The sequence below is a fragment of the Nicotiana tabacum genome, chromosome 24 (genome assembly GCF_000715075.1).
Source record: "Nicotiana tabacum cultivar K326 chromosome 24, ASM71507v2, whole genome shotgun sequence".
Classification (NCBI taxonomy): Eukaryota; Viridiplantae; Streptophyta; class Magnoliopsida; order Solanales; family Solanaceae; genus Nicotiana; species Nicotiana tabacum.
Genome location: NC_134103.1, coordinates 88,193,474 through 88,210,948, shown reverse-complemented (window position 1 = coordinate 88,210,948; position 17,475 = coordinate 88,193,474). Strand labels below are relative to the sequence as shown.

Here is a 17,475-nt window from a genome sequence, read left to right as displayed (position 1 = left end):
GAAACCGAAGGGCCCGACCCAGTAACGAGTTCAAGCTAGTATCGAGCTCACAGACAAGAGCCGTTGCAACCGCACCAAGAGAGAGAATCTTGGCGGGAATCAAAGAAGAGACAAGTCATCATGGGCCTTCCACTATATTTTTTATTATTTTTTATAATAACCCTCTTCTATAAAAGGGGAAATCCTTGTAAGCCAAAAAAAAAGGAAGAAAAGAGGGGAGGAAGGAAGATCACTTCTTATATTGATAGTTATCCCCTTATGTTTTTTACTTATTCATTTTTTTTTTGTTTATTATTTTCATTCTCACAGCCAACAATACACATATTTTCATTTCTCTACGCGATTTATATCGAATTGTATCGGATATCCTTAAAATCATACACAAATCTAACGTTATCCGATTTTTCCGGTAAACATACTTGAAAATCAAGATTCATGCATTTCTCTTTTTCATTTTTGGTTTAAAGAACAATTGGTAGGTGATGCAGAATCAGGACTAGACTTTTTTGACTCGCTGTAAATCTCACAGAGGTTCTGTACTAGTAAATATTATAGAGCAGCCCTATTTTGAGTGCTGATGAATATAAATATTTCCTTTCTCAAAATAAAAATGATATTCATAAGCATGAGAGTCCATAAAAGTTTCTTTGTTCCCCTCTTTTAACCGTGTCTTTGTGGTGTCAGATAGGACTAGAGCTAAAGGAAAACAAGGAAAACAGAATCCACCCAAATCATACTCACCTAGGACTGGTCAAAGTTGGATGTAGGGTAACGAAACAGAACATTCTCCAGCTAATAAACTCTTTAAGCTTTTCCATTGTTCTTTTATCATCTTGTTCTACTTACATAATTTGCCTCTACCCCAAAAGAAGTGCACCTTTAGAATAAAATTTTGGGTGATTTTGAAAAGGAAACACAAGTTCCAACAATATAACATCTTGGGCACCTTTTCACAGAAGGATTGCAATTGACTAAAAGATTTCACATCTCTTGAACCATACAGGGAAGATGACGTTAAAGAAAAAGAAAACTTACCAAATAATTGTATCATAAGATGTATTGTTTTTGGATGCAGATGAGGAGACTGTCAAAAAAATCTCCCTCTTGCAAATGATGAGGTGTTGTACAATCATTCTTTGCCCTTTTATTAAGTGACTCTACTGCAGGGTCTTTTAAACAATTTACAGTATTTGATTCTTCTAATTTGTCACCCCCTGCAGGCACTGTTCTAATACTCTTCACTTTTCTCCTGAGAGTTCAATAGGCATCATTAACTCTTGCTGGAAGAGGTGAAAAGAGAGAATAAAAGTTATAAACTACATCCTAGCAGCTCAAAGTCAAATGCTAAATCCATCAGATCACACATTACTTAAGATGCCTATATGGATAATTAGAATATGATATTATCGGCAACTAGGGCAATAAGTCGCAAAAGAGATCTCGAGGCCAAATTTATACAATAATAAGAAGGAAAATAAATTAAAGAGCGACAGTGTGACACAACAATCCGACCAACCGCACATTACTATCACTGCACAAAACAATTGTTTGGTCCATCCAATTGCACTGGAAAAATCAACAAAATGTACTATGTGGGTCCAAAATCAAATACTAACAAATTCCCGTTCAGCTAGTCTCTAATAAAGACTGATCCATGAAAGTAACATTTGTGCAGTTCACAAATTGCATGACAATTTGTTGGCATCTTAATTAGTTCGTGATTTCTTCCTGCCATAATCAACTATATGTGAACCAAATGTGTAGACCAAATGAAAAGTTCAAATACTTACCACCATCAATGTCAATTCCAAGGATGCTTCGGCAGCTAAACTTTTGTGCTGTAGTCAAAAAAGGATAACTCATATTAACAACAGACAAAAGAAAAGGGAAATGTGTAACCTCTATTGGTGGACAATGTTAGCAGAGATATCAAGCAAAAACCCCACATGCGACTAAACATTAAGGAGAAATCCCAATTCAGAAACATATATGCAATTAAGAAACTTTTACCAATGGCAATTGTGATCACTCCACTATTACAGCCAATATCAAGACAATCCTTTGCCTTCAAACCACTCTTTCGTCATAGCTTTTAACCTTGGATCTTCTTCCAAATCCTGACCAATCTGTGCACAAAAAATACCAAATAGTGAGAGTCCAACTAAAAGGTATGCAGTGATGAACTTGCTCAAAATTATGTCTGGACTTATGATAATTGAATAAAAAGAATTAAAAAAAAAACTAAAAGGTAACAAAACAAAAAAGAAATTCTGAGCTTGTCACGATCCAAAATCCCACCACAGGCGATTTCAAGTACATTTTGAAGCCATTTTTTTTAATTAAATATGTAATCAAAACTAACAGCGGAACAAATATGAATGTACAACCTCCCAAGACTGGTAGTACTGAGTCATAAACTCTAACTGAATACGTGGAATGATCACGAGGACCGAATATACAATACTCTTTGATTAAAATTTAACAGTACAATGAAATGAAAAGACTCCAAGGGACTGCGACGACCAAACAGCTCTACCTTGAATCCCTACGATCTCGCTTTAACTCTGCTCAAGTCCGATATCTCCAATACCTGGCTCTACACAAAAATATGCAGAAGTGTAGTATAAGTACACCACGGTCGGTACCCAGTAAGTATCAAGACTAACCTCAGTAGAGTAGAGACGAGGTACAGTCAAGACACTCACTAGTATAATAACATGTGCAATATAATATACAAAATAATAGGACACAAATAACAATAAGGTCAACATAAAACAACCAGTGTTATGCATAACAAGATAACAAGAATATCATTAATATCGATCAACAAATAATAAATACAAGTACACCCAATTAAATCAAGATCATCAAATAAATGTCTTTCACATATAATTCTTTCAAATAACTCTCTTTCAAATATAATTTTCTCAATTAATTATCTTTCAAATATAATTCTTTCAATAAATCTTTTTAAATATAATTTGCTCAAATAAATATCTTTCAAATATAATTCTTTTATATAATACTTTCTAAGTAAAAATCCTTCTAAATAAATATTTTAAATATAATTCTTTCAATTAAGAAGTCACCATGTGATACCTCATTTCATAATCTTAAAATAAATTACGGATCTCAGCCCACTTTCATATTTTCCACGTCACCTCGTGCCCATATTTCTATCACAACCACACGGACAACTCACGTGTCAATAATAAATGTATAAAAGATCCGCATGATCAATTTATTTTTAATAAAGTAAGTTTATAATTTTTAAATCAAGTAAGAAATCAACAAAGAAATGAATTTATTTTAGAAATTATTTGGGTGAAGAAAATAACATTTACACTTAAATTAAAGCGGCAGTTAACTACTAATTTGGATGTAAAATTATTTAATTTAAAATATAATAATTCCTTTTATTTAAATCAACTCAATCATCGAAAATCAGTAAGAAAAACCAGAAATATACTTCATCAGATTCACGTGCTAAAAAGCCAAAGCCAACACAATATAACCAGGAGCACAAAACACATAATAATAAAGTCAACTAGTACATCACGGAAGAAAACAAGAATTTACATATTAAATGAAACAAAATCACCCAAGACAAGAACATAAATAAAGAAATATCAACAGGGCACTCCCGAGGTACCGCCTCGTAGTCCCAAATCATAAATAAATTCACAATATCTCATTTTCTTATATCACCGTGGGAGCCTTCACATTTAATTTTAACGAAATTATTTTTTTCGAAATAGCATCCCGCATTTTAGCTACCCTTATCACACCGCATGATTTCTAGTAGTTCCCCTACTAGCCACGCGTTTCAAGCCACTCGTATCTCACCGCATGCGTTTCAACACCCTGACCTTATATCACCGCATGACTTCTAGTAGTTTCCCTACTAGACACGTGTTTCAAGCCACCCTTATCTCACCGCATGCGTTTCAACATCACAATATTTCACAAATCGCACCTCACGTGCCCAAATATCACAACATAATACAACTTGTATCTCAAGTGCCCAAATATTACAACATATCATAAATTGCACATCAAGTGCTCAAATCTTACAACATATCACAAATTGCACATCAAGTGCTCAAATCTTACAACATATCACAAATTGCACATCAAGTTCTCAAATCTTACAACATATCATAAATTGTACATCAAGTGCCCAAATATTACAACTTGCCATATGTGATGACCCAAAATGTCATCTTTAAATTTAATAAATAATTCTGTGTTCTAAAACCTCGAAAAGAACTATTTATCATCCTTTGACTTACGTGCGCAGTCCGTATAATTTTCTGGAAAGTTTTTATGTGAAAAATGGATTAAAATGTGAAATAGAACTTTAAAACTCAACTGAGTTGACTTTGGTCAACGTTTTTAGCAAACGGACTCGGATCAGTGTTTTGAAAATTTTGGTAGGTCCATATTGTGATTTAGAACTTGGGCGTATACCCGAAATCGAATTCCAAGGTCCCTAGCCCGAGATATGAAATTTTGATAAAAAATTAAAAGTTTGAAAGCTAATGATTTTTAAGAATTTACTGATGTTGGATTTATTGACACCGGGTCTGTATTTTGGTTCTGATGCCTGGTATAGGTCCACTATAATATTTATGACTTGTCTGCCAAATTTGGTGAGAAACGGAGTTGATTTGACGTGATTCGGTCATCCGATTGTGAAAATATAAATTTTAAAGTTTTCTTGAAAATTACATTCAATTTGGAGTTCAATTCATAGTTCTAGGTATTATTTTGGCCATTTGATCGCGCGAGCAAATTCGTATGAGGTTTTTGGACTTGTGTGCATGCTTGGTTTGAAACCCCGAGGGCTCGGGTGAGTTTTGGATAGTTAACGGGTTGAATTTTGGACTTGGAACTCTGCTGGAAAATTTTCTGATGCACTGTCTGGTATCCTTCTTCGCGTTCGCGATAGAGGAATCGTGTTCGCGAAGAGGAACTTGAGGTAGGTGAAAATTGCTCTTCGCGTTCACGAAGAGGGCACCGCGTTCGCGAAGGGAAGAGGGCAGTATTCATCGCGAACGCGTGAAAGCGTTCGCGTTCGCGTAGAAGGCGAGGCTTGGTCGGGCACCAAGCGATAAAGCTTCGTGTTCGCGTAGGGTGTATCGCATTCGCGAAGGCCAAATTTGGCAAGGCTTCACGTTCGCGAGATTGCCTTCACGTTCGCGAAGAGAAAAGTTTTGGCAGCACAAAAATGTGCTTCGCGAACGCGAGGCACTGACCGCGTTCGCAAAGGGTAAAAATCGAAAAAACACAACTTAAGTTTTGGAAAATGTGATTCGTCCCATTTTTAATCATTTTTTATTTTTGAGCTCGGGTAAGGCGATTCTTGGGCGACTTTCACGGAAAAATATTGAGGTAAGTATTCCTTATCCTATATTGATTATATTTCATGGTTCCATACTCATTTATATCATGAATCCGTGAAAGTTTGGGAGAAAAATCAGATTTTTATAAAATCTTCCAAAAACAAAAATTTAAGATTTGAGGGTCCATTTGACATCGAAATTTGGTAATTTTTATATGGTTGAACTCGTATCGGAACGAGTGTTCGGATTTCATAAGTTTTTTTAAGATTTGAGACGTGGGTCCCTCTATCAAATATTTAAATGAATTTCAGATTTTTATCCGAAAAATTAGTAAATTCATGTGGAATTAATTCCTATGATTCGTATTGAGTATATCGAATTGTTTGTGAATAAATTTGACGCTTTTGGAGATAAATTCAAAAGAAAAAGTTGTGGTCGAATAAATTATTTGAATTTGCAAAGCGAGGTAAGTGTCGTGGTTAACCTTGACTTGAGGGAATAGAACCCTTAAACTATTTGTCATGTGAAATGCATGTGAACGACGTATAGGCGAGGTGACGAGTGTCTATACGTCGTCAAATTAATTGTTTGTATATTTACTTGAAAAATCATAAATTATTTTAAATCATGAATTAATCGTTATAATAATTGTTTCTTTCCTATTCTTTGACAAATATTAATTCTTGAATTCCTGCAATAATTGTTACATACTATTTGATTTACGTGTATTAATTGCTACTTGGCATTTAACATATTTAGCATTAAACTGCCTATTTTCTCCCTGATTTTATTAATAAATTGCTATTTGTCATTGTTTGTTTCATAATTAAATTATAATTATTGTATGCTTGTTGTCTTAAAAATTTTATATTAATTGTTGCATTCATTGGAGTAATTTCTTCTATAAGAATTGGTAAATTAATTTATTGGAGGATCGGGTTGCACGCCGTAACAGAATTTATTGGAATGAATATATTGGAGGATCGAGTTGCACGCCGCAACAGACTTATTAAAAGTCCATATTGGAGGATCGGGTTGCACGCCGCAACAGACTTATTAAAAGTCCATATTGGAGAATCGGGTTGTACGCCGCAACAAACTTATTTAAAAGTCGATATATATATATTGGAGGATCGGGTTGCACGCCGTAACAGAATTGATTGAAATGAATATATTGGAGGATCGGGTTGCACGGCGCAACAAAATTGAATATGAATATATTGTGAGAGCGGGTTGCACGCTGCAACGAAAATTGATGGAAATGATAATTGGTTATGATTTCTGAGTTGGCTTCAATTATTATAAATGTGTTACCTGATTTATTTCTATTATTTGTTGTTGTTACTAACGTTGTGTCAGGTTAATGTAAGTGCCCCGCCTTAGCCTCATCACTACTTTGTCGAAGTTAGGCTCAGCACTTACCAGTACATGGGGTCGGTTGTACTGATACTACACTCTGCACTTCTTGTGCAGATTTTGGAGCTGGTCCCAGCGGCGTACCATAGACTTGCTCGGATTTCAGCTACCCAGAGGAGACTTGAGGTATAACTGCACGACGTCCGCAGTTCTGAAGTCCCCATCTACTTTACTTTAGCTGTGTGTTTGTTTCCAGACATCTTTATTTTATTCAGACTTTTTTTTGTATTATTCTAGAAGCTCGTGCACTTGTGACACCAATTCTGGAATGGTATTTAGATACCATTGTTGTTTTTTTATTGATTATTCATTACATTCCAGACTTTACTTTCGCATTTATTTTTTTGATTATTAATAATTTTTTTTAAAAATATTTTAAAATGGATAATATTATTCTAACGTTGGCTTGCCTAGCAAGTGAAATGTTAGGCGCCATCACGGTCCGAAGGTGGGAATTTCGGATCGTGACAGTTGGTATCAGAGCACTAGGTTACATAAGTCTCACGAGTCACGAGCAAGCTTAGTAGAGTCTGAAGGATCAGTATGGAGACGTCTGTACTTATCTCTCCGAGGCTATGAAGTTTAGGAACAATATCAATTCTTTCTTATTCCGTCGTGCGATTTTATTCCATCATCGATGATTGAACTATTCTACTCTTATTCTCTTGCAGATAGTGAGAACACGTAATACCTCTACCAATGGACACGGACCAGATCCCCCGGTGGCAACTATGGCTAGGGGTAGGGGTAGAGCCCGAGGTCGTGCTAGAGGTAGAGGCAAAGGCCGAGGTAGAGCTCAGTCCAGAGCTCGAGCAGCTGCATCTGTTGTAGAACCTCAGGTGGACCTTCAAGAGGAGGTTCTAGTTCAGAATGTACCAGCTGGACCAGTTCAGGTCCCAAAAGGATTCATAGCTACTCCAGTGCTTCAGGAAGCTCTAGTCCGTTTGGTGAGTCTTATGGAGGGCGTGGCCCAGAATGGTACATTTCCAGTGGCACCAGCCATCTCACAGGCTGGGGGAGGAGCACAAACTCCCACTACTCCCGCTCCAGAGCAGATGGCTCCCTAGAATCAGGCTCCAGCAGCCCCGCCAGTTGGGGTAGTTCAGCTAGTTATTGCGGCACAGACTGGTGATAGGCCTGCCATGTCTTTTAAGGCCTTATTGAGACTGGATAAGTTTACTAAGCTTTTTCCAGTTCACTTCAGTGTTACACCTTACGAGGACCCAAATGATTATATTGAATGCTGCCACGAGATGCTGCGGAACATGGGTATAGTTGAGACCAATTGTAACGACCCGACTTGTCGTTTTAAGAATTTACGTCCCGTTCAGTGACTTAAGGTCTCGAGCAGCCTCGCAATATGTATTATGACCCGTGTGTGTGGTCGAGTTTGATATATGGATGATTCAGAGAGATTTGGTACACTTAGTCCCTGAGATGGAAGCTTAAGCCTTAGAATTTTTATCATAGTCGGAATTGTATGAAGACGACTTCAGAATAGAGTTATGTCAGTTCCGTTAGCTCCGTTGGGTGATTTTAGGCTTAGGAGCGTGTCCGGACTATGAATCTGAGGTCTGTAGCCAATTTAGTCTTGAAATGGCGAAAGTTGAATTTTTGGGAAGTTTGATTGGGGGGGTTGACTTTTTGATATTGGGGTCGGAATGCGATTCCGAGAGTTGGAACAGTTCCGTTATGTTATTTGGGACTTGCCTACAAAATTTGAAGTCATTCCGGATTGATTTGATGTGTTTCAGCACAAGTTATAGAATTTGAAAGTTTAAAGTTCATAGATTTTGATTTGGGGTGTGATTCATCGTTTTGATGTTGTTTGAGGTGATTTGAGAATTCGAATAAGTTCGTATGATGTTTTAGGACTTGTTGGTGTATTTGGTTGAGGTCCCGGGGGCCTCGGGTGTGGTTTTGGATCATTTCGGGTTGTTTCGGAATTGATGTATCTGGTATCTGACTTCCTTCTTCGCGAACGCGAAGAGAGTCACGTGAATGCGAAGAAGAGTTTTGAGGCTGCTGGGATTTAGCCTTCGCGAACACGAAGGTATGCCTGAAGAACCTATGCGAACGTGAGAGGCCAGTCACGAACGCATAGAAGGAAGGGGGGGACTGGGCCTGGAGTCATCAGCCTTCGCGAACGCGAAGCTTCAATCGCGAACGCGAAGCAGTAGGACCTGAGTGCATCGCAAACGTGAGAGCTTGAACGCGAACGCGATGATATGCATGGCAGGCCTTCGTGAACGCGACACTGGTAACGCGAACGCGAAGAAGAAATTGAGGCAGCGAGTTTTTGGCTTTCGCGAACGCGAAGCAATGGTCGCGAACGCGAAGAATGCATATCTGGACAGAATTAAAAGTCCCAAAAATGGGGGTTAGAGTTCATAACTCAAAATCTAATTTGGAGCTCGGTAGAAGGCGATTTTTGGAGAGATTCTTGCGTGGGTGTTTGGGGCAAGTGATTCTTATCCAGTTTTGATTAATTTCCATTATTATGTCTTTGAATCCATCATTTAATTCGGATTTAATGGAGGAAAAATCAAGGTTTTTGTAAAATCTTCCAAAAACGAAAATTTAAGATTTGGAAGTCGAGTTATTATTGGAATTCGATAAAATTGGTATGGTTGAACTCGTATCGGAATGAGTGTTCGGATTTCATGAGAATTTTGTCGGGTTCCGAGAGGCGGGTCTCGCGTTGACTTTTGTTGACTTTTTGGAATAAATTTTTAAGTCGACGTATTATTATCCGGAATTGTTTCCGATGAATTTTAATGAAGTTATACAATTAATTTGGATAGATTTGAACGGCCCGGAGGTCAATTCAAGAAAGAAGGCAATTTTGAAATATCGGCATAACTTCAAAGATGTAAGTGTCTTGCTTAACCTCGAGTGGGGGAAATTTCCCTTAGGCATTGAGTCTTATGTGCAACTTGGGTAATTAAAAACCATGTACGCGAGTTGATGAGTACGTACTTGGTTTATATGTGCAAATTTTATTGAGTTAAAGTCTTGAGCATATTGTGTAGTAAATTGGATAATTGTTGGCATATATTTAATCATCTACTTGTCGTGCCTAAACCCTCGTTGTTGACTCTGTTGTTATATGACAATGTGATGTGATTGTTATCTGATTATTTATGAAATTTCGTGAATTTGCTGGTTTGATAATTATTGGAATTTAATTTCATTTTGGATTTTTTCCTTTGCAAATAATTAATTAAATGAGCTTAAGAAGATGTGTTTATATAATTATTGAAAATTTAATATTTTATGAAGACTTTGCTTTATGTTGAGTAATTTCTATCTCTATTGATTGTTTTTGGGTGTTGTACACATTGTGTGGAGCATTCGGCTATTTGCTGTAAAATTAATTGACTTGGTTGTAGCTTTGAAATTTGGTTGTGGCCATTGGGCAAATTGTGATATGAATTGATTTTTGTTATGTTGTTGTGATAATTTCCCGTGTAAATTGTTGTGTTATGTGAGTTGTTATTTTGGGGAGATAAGGGTGGCATTTCACAGTTGATATTATGTGGTTATAAGGGTGGCATTTCACTGTTGTGTTTGTTGCCTATTGATATTGTCTGGGCGGAGCGATAAGGGTGGCTATAGGAGCGATAAGGGTGGCAATAAGAGCGATAAGGGTGGCTATTGATATTGTCTGGGCGGAGCGATAAGGGTGGCAATAGGAGCGATAAGGATGGCTATTTTCAGGGACGATATGTGATGATGTGGGGTTGTGGTGTTGACAATTTTCATGTGATGTTGTAATTTTTTTGTGTTTATTTTTATACCTTATGCAACTTGTCTTGTTGTTAGTAAATTGATAATAATCTATTTATGTTGAAATTGGGAGCCTGTGGCTATTGCTAGGCGGTTTATAAAATGAAATATGGGCACGAGGTGCTGTGAATTGTGATATGAAATGGGGATATTGGCACGTGAATTGTCCATACAGTTGTGATATAAAATATGGGCACGAGGTGCTGTGATGAAATGATAATGATATTTGACACGTGAATTGTCCGTGCAGTTGTGATATGAAATGAGGGCACGAGGTGCCAGGCAAATATGGTGATTCAATTATGGGCACGAGGTGCCATGGAAATATGAAAATGGGCCGAGACCCGTATTTACAAAAAATATGAAAGTGGGCTGAGACCTGTATTTTGATGATTTTGAAATGAGGTGTCACATGGTGACTTTTTAATTGAAAGAATTATATTCAAAATATTTATTTGGAAGGATTTTTACTTAGAAAGTATTATATAAAAGAATTGTATTTTGAAAGATATTTATTTGAGGAAATTGTATTTGAAAAGATTTATTGAAAGAATTATATTTGAAAGAGAGCTATCTGGAAGAACTATGTGAAAGATATTTATTTGAAGGGCTTGATTCAATTGGGTGTAATTGTGTTTATTAATTGTTGAGTGATATTAATGGTATTCTTGTTGTCTGTTGTGCATATTACTGGTTGTTTTATCCTTCCTTTGGTATTATTTGTTTCCTATTATTTTGTATATTATATTGCACATGTTATTAGACTAGTGAGTGTCTTGACTGTACCTCGTCTCTACTCCATTGAGGTTAGTCTTGATACTTACTGGGCACCGCTATGGTGTGCTCACTCTACACTTCTGCACATTTTGTGCAGAGCCAGGTATTGAAGATAACGGACTTGAGTAGAGTTAAAGCGGGATCGTAAGGATTTAAGGTAGAGCTACTTGGTCGTCACAGTCCCTTGGAGTCCTTTCATTTCATTGTACTGTTAACTTGTAATCAAACAGTATTGTATATTCGGTCCTCGTGAACATTCTATGTATTCAGTTAGAGTTCGTGACTCAGTACTACCAGTCTTGGGAGGTTGTATATTCATATTTATTCCGCTGTCAGTTTTGATTATTTATTTAATTTAAAAAAATGGCTTCAAAAGGTAATTGAAATCGGCTTACCTAGTCTTAGAGACTAGGTGCCATCACGACGCCTGTGGTGGGATTTTGGGTCGTGACACCAATGGGGTTGATTTTGCTGTATTTCATATGACGAGTTCTTCCAAGAGGTGGTGGAGAGATTATATATTGACCCGACCAGTTGGATCACCTGCACTTACCTGGGAGCAGTTCTCTCAGCTATTTCTGGAGAAGTTCCTTCCTATCACATTGATAGAGGAATTTCGCAAGCAATTTGAGCGTCTACAACAGGGCAGTATGACTGTTACTCAGTATGAGTCTTGTTTTGTGGATTTGGCCCGTCATGCTCTCCTTTTACTACCTATTGAGGGAGAGAGAGTGAAGAGGTTTATTGAGGGACTCACTCACCCTATCAGGCTTCAGATGGCCAAGGAGACCAGAAGTGAGATTTCTTTTCAGGCGGCTGTTAATGTCGCGAGCAGGATCGAGATGGTTCTTGCACAGGAGAGAGGGCAGAGGTCTGATAAGAGGCCTCATCAGTTCGGTGGTTTCATTGGTGCCTCGTCTAGAGGCAGGGGTAATTTTGGTAGGGGTCATCCTCCCAGACCATTTCATTCATCACTTCATGCATCTCACAGTGCTTCAGGGAGTCACGGTCCTATTATGCCTTACTATGGCCAGCCAGCATTCGCTGCACATTCAACTTCTATCAGTGCACCACCACTCCAGAGTTACTACAGTGGTTATCCGGCCCATTTGGGTCAGCTTCAGTTTCAGTAGCCACGACATCAGGATGGGTGTTATGAGTGTGGGAACATTGGTCATATCAGGAGGTATTGCCCTAGGTTGGTAAGTAACAGATCTCGACAGGATTCTCGTGCTATTATATCGGTACCGGTTGCTACAGCGCCTGCTCAGCCAACTAAAGGTAGGGGTCAGGTAGCTAGAGGTGGAGTTCAGGCCATTAGAGGTAGAGGTCAGGCCATTAGAGGTGGAGTTCAGGCCGTTAGAGGTGGAGGCCAGCCAGTTAGAGGTTGTCCTAGGGACGCATTTCAGAGTGGTGGGGCCCAGCCCCGATTTTATGCTTTTCCAGTTAGGCCTGAGGCCGAGTCATCTGATGCTGTGATCACAGGTATTAATCCAGTTTGCCATAGAGATGCTTCAGTTCTATTTGATCCAGGATCTACTTATTCTTATGTGTCCTCCTATTTTGCTTCATATTTGGTTGTGTCTTGTGATTCTCTGAGTGCTTTTGTGTGTGTATCTACACCGGTGGGAGGATATGTTATAGTGGATCATGTCTATCATTTGTGTATGATTACTATTGGTAGTCTTGAGACTAGCGTGGATCTTCTACTTCTTGATATGGTAGATTTTGATGTCATCTTGGGTATGGATTGGCTATCCCCTTATCATACTATATTGGATTGTCATGCCAAGACAGTAACCCTATCCATGCCGGGGTTACTTCAGTTAGAGTGGAAAGGAACTCCTGGCCATTCTGCCAGCAAGGTTATTTCTTATATGAAAGCTCGGCGTATGGTAGAGAAAGGGTGTCTAGCCTGTTTGGCTTATATTCGCAATCCTAGTGCAGATGTTCCTTCTATGGACTCAGTACCAGTTGTTCGTGAATTCCAGAAGTATTTCCTGCAGATTTACTGGGGATGCCACCCGATAGGGATATTGACTTCTGTATTAATTTGGCTCCGGGCACTCAACCCAATTCTATTCCACCATACCGTATGGCCCCGCTGGAGTTGAATGAATTGAAGGAGCAGTTACAAGACTTGCTTAATCAGGGATTCATTAGACCTAGTGTCTCGCCCTGGGATGCACCAGTATTGTTTGTAAAGAAGAAATATGGCTCTATGCGGATGTGTATAGATTATCGGCAGTTGAACAAGGCCACTATTAAGAACAAATATCCGCTGCCAAGAATTGATGACTTATTTGATCAGCTTCAGGGTGCCAAGGTATTTTTGAAGATCGATTTGAGGTCCGATTACCATCAGTTGAAGATTAGGGCATCTGATGTCCCTAAAACAGCTTTTCAGACTTGATATGGGCATTATGAATTCCTAGTGATGTCATTTAGGCTGAAAAATGTCCCAGTAGCATTTATGGATTTGATGAATCGGGTGTTCAAGCCTTATTTGGATTCTTTTGTGGTTGTATTCATTGATGATATCTTGATTTACTCCAGCAGTCGAAAGGAACCTGAGCAGCATCTTCGAAGTGTGCTTCACACCTTGAAGAATAATCAGTTATATGCCAAATTTTCAAAATGTGAGTTTTGGTTAGACTCAGTTGCCTTTTTGGGGCATGTTGTATCGGCAGAAGGCATAAAGGTGGATCCTAAGAAGATTGAGGTTGTTTAGAATTGGCCTAGACCTACTTCAGTTACAGAGATCTGGAGTTTCTTGGGTTTGGCAGGTTATTATCGTCGGTTCGTGGAAGGGTTTTCATCTATAGCAAGCTCATTGACCAGACTAACCCAGAAAGGTGTCCCATTCAGATGGTCAGACGAGTGTGAGTTGAGCTTTCAGAAGCTCAAGACCGCTTTGACTACTACACCAGTGTTGGTATTACCCATAAGTTCAAGATCATATACGGTATATTGTGACCCATCTTACATTGGGCTTGGTGCAGTATTAATGCAAGATGGCAAGGTAATTGCATATGTGTCGCGGCAGTTGAAAGTTCACGAGAAGAATTATCCTGTTCATGACTTAGAACTGGCAGTCATTGTTCATGCACTGAAGATTTGGAGGCATTACCTCTACAGTGTCTCGTGTGAGGTATTTACTGATCATCGTAGCCTTCAGTATTTGTTCAAAGAAAAGATCTTAATTTGAGGCAGAGAAGATGGTTGTAATTGTTGAAAGACTATGATATCACCATTTTGTATCACCCCGGAAAGGCCAATGTGGTAGCCGATACTTTGAGTAGAAAAGCTGTGAGTATGGGCAGTCTTGCGTATATTCCGATTGGTGAAAGGTCATTAGTTGCAGATGTTCAGACTTTGGCTAATCAGTTCGTGAGGTTAGATGTTTCAGAACCCAGTCGGGTTCTAGCTTGCACAGTCACTCGGTCTTCTTTATATGAGTGCATCAGAGAGAGGCAGTATGATGATCCTCATTTACTTGTCCTTAAGGACACGGTACGACACGGTGACGCTAAATATGTTGTTGTGGGGGAAGATGGAGTTCGGCGAATGAGGGTCGTATTTGTGTGCATAATGTTGATGGGCTTCGTGAATTAATCCTTGAAGAGGCACACAGTTCCAGGTATTCTATTCATCCAGGTACCGCCAAAATATATCGAGATTTGCGGCAACATTACTGGTGGAGGAGAATGAAAAAGGATATAGTTGCATATGTAGCTCGGTGTCTGAATTGTCAGCAAGTTAAATACGAGCATCATAGACCTGGTGGTTTGCTTCAGAAGTTAGAAATTCATGAGTGGAAGTGGGAGTGTATCACTATGGATTTGGTTGTTGGGCTCCCACGGACTCAGAGAAAATTTGACACAATTTGGGTCATTGTGGACAGGTTGACCAAGTCAGCATATTTCATTCCAGTGGCAGTTACCTATTCTTCAGAGAGGTTAGCTAAAATTTACATTCGTGAGATTGTCCGCCTTTACGGTGTGCCCGTGTTTATTATATCAGATCGAGGTATGCAGTTTACCTCACACTTCTGGAGGGTTGTACATCATGAGTTGGGCACGCGGGTTGAGTTGAGTACAACATTTCATCCACTGACAGACGGACAGTCAGAGTGCACCATTCAGATATTAGAAGATATGCTTCGCGCTTTATGTTATAGACTTTGGAGGTTCTTGGGATCAGTTCTTGCCTCTTGCGGAGTTTGCTTATAATAATAGCTACCAGTCAAGCATTTAAATGGCTCCATATGAGGCATTATATGGAAGGCGATGCCATTCGTCAGTTGGCTGGTTTGAACCGGGAGAGGCTCGGTTGTTAGGTACTGATTTGGTACAGGATGCCTTGGATAAGGTCAAGGTTATTCAGGATCGACTTCGCACAACTCAGTTTAGGAAAAAGAGTTATGCCGACCGTAAGATTCGTGATATTGCATTCATGGTTGGAGAAAGAGTATTGCTCCGGGTTTCACCTATTAAAGGTGTAATGAAGTTCGGAAAAAAGGGCAAGTTGAGCCCTAGGTATATTGGACCCTTTGAAATTCTTGAAAGGGTGGGTGAAGTAGCCTACAGGCTTGCATTACCACCTAGTTTATCAGCGGTTCATCTGGTGTTCCATGTGTCTATGCTCCGGAAATATCATGGTGATCCGTCCCATGTGTTAGATTTCAGCTCAGTCTAATTGGACAAAGATTTGACGTACGAGGAGGAGCCGGTGGCTATTCTAGCCCGGCAGGTCCGACAATTGAGGTCTAAGAGTTATCCTTCAGTTCGGATGCAACGGAGAGGTCAGCCGGTAGAGGCAGCTACCTGGGAGTCCGAGTCGGACATACGGATTAAATATCCACACTAATTCGCCAGCTCATGTACTTTTTCTAACTCCGTTCGAGGATGAACGTTTGTTTTAGAGGTGGAGAATGTGATGACCCAAAATATTATCTTTAAATTTAATAAATAATTCTGTGTTCTAAGACATCGAAAAGCACTATTTATCATCTCTCGACTTGCATGCACAGTTCGTATAATTTTTCGGAAAGTTTTTATGTGAAAATGGATTAAAATGTGAAATAGAGCTTTAAAACTCAACTAAGTTGACTTTGGTCAACGTTTTTAGTAAACGGACTCGGATCAGTATTTTGACAGTTCCGGTAGGTCCATATCGTGATTTGAGATTTGGGCGTATGCTCGGAATCGAATTTCGAGGTCCCTAGCCCGAGATATGGAACTTTGATAAAATATTAAAAGTTTGAAAGCTAATGATTTTTAAGAATTTAGTGATGTTGGATTTATTGACACCGGGTTAGTATTTGGTTCTAGAGCCCGGTATAGTTCCACTATAATATTTATGACTTGTCTGCCGAATTTTGTGAGAAACGAAGTTGATTTGACGTGATTCGAACGTTCGGTTGTGAAAATATATGTTTTAAAGTTTTCTTAAAAATTTCATTCGATTTGGGGTTCAATTCGTAGTTCTAGGTGTTATTTTGGCGATTTGATCATGCGAGCAAGTTCGTATGAGTTTTTTGGACTTGTAATGTATGTTTGATTTGAAACCCCGAGGGCTCAGATGAATTTCAGATGGTTAACGGTTGAATTTTGGACTTGGAACTCTGTTGGAAAATTTTCTGATGCACTGTCTGGTATCCTTCTTCGCATTCGCGAGAGAGGAATCGCGTTCGCGAAGAGGAACTTAAGGCAGGTGAAACTTGCTCTTCGCGTTCACGAAGAGGGGACCACGTTCGCGAAGGGAAGAGGGAAGTGTTCATCGCGAACGCGTGGAAGCGTTCGCGTTCGCGTAGAAGGCGAGGCCTGGCCGGGCACCAAGCGATAAAGCTTCGCGTTCACGTAGGGTGTATCGCGTTCGCGAAGGCCAAATTTGGCAAGGCTTCGCGTTCGCGAAGAGCAAAGTTTTGGCAGCACAAAAAATGTGCTTCGCGAACGCGAGGCACTGACCGTGTTCGCGAAGGGTAAAAATCGAAAAAACAGAACTTAAGTTCTGGAAAATGGGATTCGTCCCATTATCAATCATTTTTCATTTTTGAGCTCGGGTAAGGTGATTCTTGGGCGATCTTTACGGGAAAATATTGGGGTAAGTGTTCCTTATCCTATATTTATTATATTTTATGATTCCA

At 39.1% G+C, this 17,475-nt stretch overlaps 1 long non-coding RNA gene across 1 annotated transcript; it reads right to left on the bottom strand.

The window, feature by feature from the left end:
- Positions 1 to 465: 465 nt before the first annotated feature.
- LOC107763350 (uncharacterized) lies at positions 466 to 2,147 on the bottom strand. Its single transcript, XR_001643005.2, has 3 exons — positions 2,011 to 2,147; positions 1,791 to 1,838; positions 466 to 1,280 (listed from the first exon to the last, which is right to left on the bottom strand). It is a non-coding gene; the product is annotated as an uncharacterized LOC107763350 (long non-coding RNA).
- Between the last annotated feature and the right edge of the window lie 15,328 nt (positions 2,148 to 17,475).